Source organism: Sinohyriopsis cumingii, chromosome 3 (assembly GCF_028554795.1).
Source record: "Sinohyriopsis cumingii isolate HCF-2022 chromosome 3, ASM2855479v2, whole genome shotgun sequence".
Classification (NCBI taxonomy): domain Eukaryota; kingdom Metazoa; phylum Mollusca; class Bivalvia; order Unionida; family Unionidae; genus Sinohyriopsis; species Sinohyriopsis cumingii.
Genome location: NC_142963.1, coordinates 130,835,830 through 130,842,788, shown reverse-complemented (window position 1 = coordinate 130,842,788; position 6,959 = coordinate 130,835,830).

Below are 6,959 nucleotides of genomic sequence, written 5' to 3'. Positions count from 1 at the left end.
GGGTCTTAGACCCCATCGACAAGACATGGAGCAAAGAGGACATCGAACGTTACCGAGATTGTCATCGCCATGCCACAGTGATGGCTCACAATTTCTCCGGATACGATGGACAGTTTCTTTTGAGGTACTATACGGAACATGGCACCGAACGTCCTAAAGTCACTTTGAACGGAGCCAAAATCATTTTCATGCAAGTGGGACAAGTGCAGTTTAAAGATTCGATGAGTTACTTGGCCATGCCTTTGAGTCGAATGCCTAAAACGTTTGGAATGACAGAAATGGCTAAAGGGTACTTTCCACACTTTTTCAATACGGAAGCCAATCAACATGCCGTTCTACCCCATTTGCCTGAGGCTCACTATTACGACCCCGACAACATGCGTACCGAACAACGAGAAGATTTCTACGCTTGGTACCAGGCTCATGCCTCTGACCCCTTCGACTTTCAGGAAGAAATGTTAAAGTATTGTCGTTCCGACGTGGACATTTTACGACGTTGCTGTGAAAAATTTCGAGAACTGTTCATGGAACACGGAGGGGTCGATCCTTTGAAAGAAGCTTGCACCATTGCCAAAGCGTGTTCTTTAGTGTACCGCCAACGATTCATGCCTCAAAAGACCGTGACTGTCATCAGTCCTCAAACGACCAACTATGTCAAGCGTCAATACTCGGTCAAAGCCCTACGCTGGTTACATTACTTGTGCGACAAGGAAGGCAAATGGATTCAGCATGCCCGCAACGGAGGAGGCGAAAGGACCATCGGAACGTATTCGGTCGATGGCTGGGACTTAAAAAACCCCAAGATCGTGTATGAGTTTAACGGTTGCTTATTTCACGGATGTAACGTCTGCTACCCTGACCGTGACACTAAAAATCAGTTTTTACAACGGACCATGGAAGACCTGTACCAGGACACTTGTCGGCGACGCTTGAAGTTAGAACAGCAAGGATACCAAGTGGTGGAAATGTGGGAACACGAATACGATCACCGTTTGAAAATCGATCCCGAGTTTAAACGTGTCGTGGAAAGTTACAAGCTGATGGACCCCTTGAACCCGAGGGACAGTTTGTACGGAGGAAGGACCAATGCCACCTGTTTGCTGTACCAAGCCGACGAAGAGAAAGGAGAATAAATCAAATACTTGGATGTGTGTTCGCTGTATCCCTACGTGTGCAAATATTGTCACTTTCCTACAGGGCACCCGCGATTGCTGACGGAACACATCGACCTGGTCAACATTCGACAATACGAAGGCTTGATCAAGTGCAAAGTTTTGCCTCCCACGAACCTATACCATCCCGTCTTACCTCACCATTGTCAAGGCAAACTGATGTTTCCCTTGTGCCGTACTTGTGCCGAAACGTGCAACCAAGATCAGCCTTGTCAGCACACCCAGGAAGAACGGGCCTTGACGGGAACATGGGTCAGCGTAGAATTGTTCAAAGTTATGGACGTGGGATACCAACTGTTAGAAGTGTACGAAATTTGCCACTTTCCCAAGACACAACAGTACCACAAGGGTGACCCTACTCAGAAAGGCATTTTCGCAGACTACGTGGATGCCTTTTTGAAACTGAAGCAAGAAGCCAGCGGCTATCCTTCCTGGTGTCACACTCCCGAAGACCAAATACAATTCAAAGAGAAATACCGGGAACAAGAAGGCATCACTTTAGACCACATCGAGAAAAACGAAGGCAGGCGATCGTTTGCCAAAGTGATGTTAAATTGCTTGTGGGGTAAAATGGCACAACGACCGTGTTTACCCAAGACGGAATATTTGACAGAACCTTCCCACTACTTCCAGATGATTCACGACAAAACCAAATACATGAAACACGTGGACGTCGTTCGAGAGAATTTAATCTTGGTCAATTACGAAGAAGATCTGGACTTTGTACAAGACGACCCTGCTGGAAATGTCATCATTGCGGCTTACGTGACAGCTCATGCTCGCTTAAAATTGTACGAAGCTTTAGAACTGTTAGGGGATCGCGTCCTGTACTTTGACACGGACAGTTGCATCTACATCGATCGACCGGGTCAGCAACACCCTAACATCGAAGGAGACCGTTTAGGAGCCTGGACAGACGAACATCCTGACGACAAGATTCTAAGTTTCGCGAGTGGCGGTCCTAAAAATTACGGATACGAATACCGGGACCCACAAGGAGAAGTGCACACAGAGTGTAAAGTGAAAGGATTGACTCTGAATTATCGTACCAGTCGTGTGGTCAACTTTGGCGTATTGAAAGAAGCCTTGCAGTCTGGAGAGGATGCAAACTTTAAAGTGACCACCTACCAGCCGAACAAGATTGTACGTTTACCCACTCACCACATCGTCAGTCGACCCTTGGAAAAAGTCTATCAAATCGTGTACCAGAAGCGAGTGCGACTTCCCAACCACTTTACTTTGCCGTACGGTCACATCAATATTGGTCAGCATATAAAAAAGGACAACGTCCAAGACCAACAGTTCATTGTCACTACTAAGACCAATTGAGAAAAAATGAATCCCTTCAAACAGCAAGTATAGAGCGTAAGACTCAAGTCCAACGAGAAACTCGGGTGTGATTCTTTGCCTCACTATCACATCACCAATGCAGTAACACATCTTAGTTATTTATGTACTAACGCCATGACAAACTACGTGCAGCTAGTGAAACTTCCAGACCACAAAACTTTACCTTATGGACATACTGATATCACCCAGTATAAAAAGGGACGACTTCCAAGAACGACACTTCATTGCGAGGACAAGCAACGAGAAAGATGAATCACTCTACGCAGATGAAAAAAGAGAAGGAACAAACATCACTGACCTCTTTCACTACCATACCGTCACAGCAAAGTGCGTCCAAGAAGGGAAAGGATTCAGTAGACCTACAGGAGTATTTTAGCATCCAAATGACGCAGACAGCGACCTCAAGAAAATTTAGAACGACAACTTACACCTACACGGTGAAATTTAGAGACTTCGCGTCTGACATTTCAGCCGAGGAAGTAGCAGGTTTCATTACGGACCTACTTGACTCACTGTTAGAGGAACTCAAATGTCATTGCCAAGTCAAAGATCGAGGTCGTTTGAGCCTATCTATGTATCGCGACAGTTTGAACTCACCTGTATGTCTCGGATTTAGCACACCTGCAGAAATAACTTCGTCCAAACTTTTTAGGGCTATTGAAGACGTGCAGTCGATGAGAGGAAAATTTGACATCAACGAAGGAAAAGAACCATTCATATGGTATACATTGTACCTCCATGGGAAGAAGACGATGACTGCACTTGATCTGCTTACTGATAAGTGTACCTAGCACGATGGATATAACAGCCGATTTATGAATGAAACGGATTAAGTGATGGGAAATATCTACGCTGGGACACAAGTGCTAGCTGACCAGATTTTTAACAACGTGTGAGACGAATAGAGAGAGAGAAACATGAACTTTGTCCTATTTGATTGCATGTTACTTGTTTTGTGTTAGCTTTTTCTTATAAATGAACATTAAATGTAAACAGGTTTACTAGAGCCAAGAACTAAATAACTAGTAAATAGGTTTGTTTGATGTAGAAATGTTTATGTATTAAATGGATAGTGCTTAGACCAAAGCACAGGCCAGAGAGCCCATGTATATACTTGAATAAATGTTTTGAACCCATACAATAGACTTTTCTTTTTTGAGCCTCTATTCTCTCTGTGAGGCTTGTTTTAGAACATTTCTGTCGTCTTTTCTGTGTGTTTAAATGTGTATTTGTATGTTTGTCCCTATCTACCCTTTGTCCTTACAAATACATTAAAATCCCTATAAAATGTTTTGACCCTATAAACCTCATGACGTCACCCAAAGTTCAATTCCCATTGACATCCAGGTGACATTCCCATGTTCAATTTCCATTTACGACAAAGTGCAAACCCCATATTTTAACGTTAAAGTCCCATTGACGTTAAAGTACCGGTCCTGTTCAATTTCCATGTTCAATTCCCCTTGACGCTCTACAGTTCCATCCATGTTAAAATTTCCCATGTTAAATTCCCCTTGACGCCAGAGTGAATCGACTGTTTTTGCATGGTAAGTCCACTTGACGCTAGAGTGACCCCATATACTACTGACGAAATACCAAACTTGCAGATTAACACAAAGGGCATTACTACATGAAGTTATACTGGAAGATAATAGAACGTCACAGAGAATTGCACCGGAGCGCTCGTCACTAGGAAATATAGAAAAGAGAAGGGAGTGAGTAGTGGATATAGCTTGCCGCACGTGGTGTATAACCAGCAACAAAATATTAGAACTAAAAGGGGGCCCGACTACATATACACGGAGCCTGCAGCCCACGGAAACCGAGCTACCCAGCCTTTATAGTCCGTTCATAAAGAAAACGGATTACCAATGTGACCTGCGGTTTTTAGCACAGTATTAACGCTGTTGCCGGAAAGCCGTCATGACTGCTAAAACAGCTGTGGAGACCAATCCGGACCTGTTGGCGATGTTCCCGTTCTCGATCTGAAAAGGTCGAGCAACGTATCAATTGCCTGGTTGAATGTTTCAGTTCTCACTTTGGCTTGAAAACCGTTTTGATAATATATACTTCAATAACAAACCTAATTTGACCGGTTTTGTACCACCATCAAAATTTATTCTCTTATTTTATTTATGCGTGATAATAACTATTTTATGAGTCATTTTGACTTTACCGATTGGTATTTAATTAGTATATTCAATGTACACTTTGTACACTAAATTCCAACATGAATTAATTATTTTTCAAATTTTTCGACTCGGTTGATTTGATTAATTGCACAGGTGGCTCACACATTATTGCTATTTCTTTGTCCATTTCTATAACTGGACTCGATTTGAAATAAGTACGGGCTGACGTTTTGAGGAGTATACGACATCCATGGCTGGCTTGCCGACCACCTTTTCCTCCTGAACTAGCTCAGACATCGTACCATTGACGGAATGTGGGACCATTTCCATCCGTCAAAAAACCAAGTGTCCTAATGTGACGTCATCGCTGCCGACCAATCGTAGCGGACGTTACATACTGCTTGGGCTGACACCTGGCGCGATCAATCACAGCTGACTCCAAATTTGAAAACATGAGTGTGCGTGGTACTATTCCCCCTCATGGAATAGCCTTACATTCAGATTGCTAGGGCCTCTAATAGTCATACAACCTGATGGCTAAAATTAACAAGTGTTTTTTGAATACATTTATTTATTTAACTTGAGTGCGTGTTAGGTACAATCCCACTCGAGTTAGCCTTACATACAGGTCGAAAGGGACTTATTTTCCAACGACCTGTCGGCTAATCAATCAGTACTCGAAGAGTGCATTAATGCGTTGGGGGTTGTGGCACTATTCCCTCCCCCTCGAAAAAATCTAATATTCCCAAATGGGAAATTAACTGGTCGTGAATACCCGAAAGGGTGATAGACGACCTAAATCTAAAAGACAGACAGACAGACAGTCTGGTTACCCATCGTTCACTGATCAAGATCTAAGAAGTTGAGCAGAACTGCAAAGTTATTGGAGCTCCAAAATGCACCTGGAGAAGGCCAGGCGCATTCTAGCTGAGCTGGCTATGGAGGCCATAGCAGAAGCTGCCAGGTTTAGAGAGGAGGAAGCGGAGAAAAGGAAAGAAGAGGAGAAGGAAAAGAAGAGAGGGATCCTGTCTCACCTCATCCTTAGACCTTTGTGTGAGGTCATGCTTCAGGTGAGACGCCTCCACAGTCCTTAGCACCACCACTACAGGCAAGTCACTTAGAGCAACAGCCACAACAACAACCAGTGCAGCGTCCACAGTAGGCAATGAGGCTAGATCATCATCCCCGTGTCTGGCATATAAGACAGGGGGAACAACAAGTGTTCACTATCCCACAAACTGAAGATTTCACTTTACCAGTGTCACGAGAAAAGTTTCTGTTCAAGTTGTGCCACTTTTCAAAACACGCACACACTTGCAACTTGACCTGAAATCTGTACTTTTTTATTTGTGGATATCCCACAGACCTGTCCCAGCATATATAGCTGATTAAGAACTTTAGGAATATCCACTCATTTTTTTAATACAGAAATATCAAAGCTTTGATGTGTATTTTCCCTGTTCACCCATCAGTAGTGTTTAGGTATGTTCAGTAAAGACAAAAACATTTGTGGAAAAAGTTTGAATTGAGGTTTCTTTCTGTTGATACATCATTTTCAAGTTGTTGGTGTTTGGCAGATTACATCCACATACCTTCTCAAAGGGAGAGACATTTCTACGCATGGCATTGCCTTTGATAAATTCGGTTTTCTTGGTTAGTCATCGTTCATCTTAAATTCTATTTTTAATGCATTTCATTTTATAGAAGATTTAAGGCTTTCTATTGTTGTAATGGTATTTATTTTGTTTAGTCTGTTGCTAAAAATATCTATAGCAAAGTGTTTAAGTTCGTTAAGTTTTCTTATTTCAAGCCCTACAAAAGAATACCAAGTTTGTCAATCAATCAATTAAGTGATTTAAGTCGCCTACGCAACAAGTGCTTTCGCGACTGGTTAAGTCTCGAAGGTCGAGATTTTCAATTGATCGGGACTGTAGGAATGGAGCCACTACAGTCCCGCTTTTATGTGCGAATGTCGCACTTTTTAATTCATGAACATGCCCGGCCGAGGAAAGGAGCCAAGGGGCCCGCGGGACGCGAAACGCCACAGGAAAGCTGTACGCCCAGAAACTGCAAAGCGCGTAAGATCAAATCAAGTCCAGTTGTACTATGGACAGAAATCTATTCCAATGGTGTCTAAGCCACTCGCGTAATTTTCCTAATCCTCTGAGTTGTGTAATTTCATTATTATTTTTAATTAAAGCTGGAATTTGGTGTACATGGTGCACTTTTGATTTTCCGAAATGTTGCCAATCAGCTGGGTGTCAGGCACCCTATACATGTTTGGGTCACGCTGTGTTTACTTTCG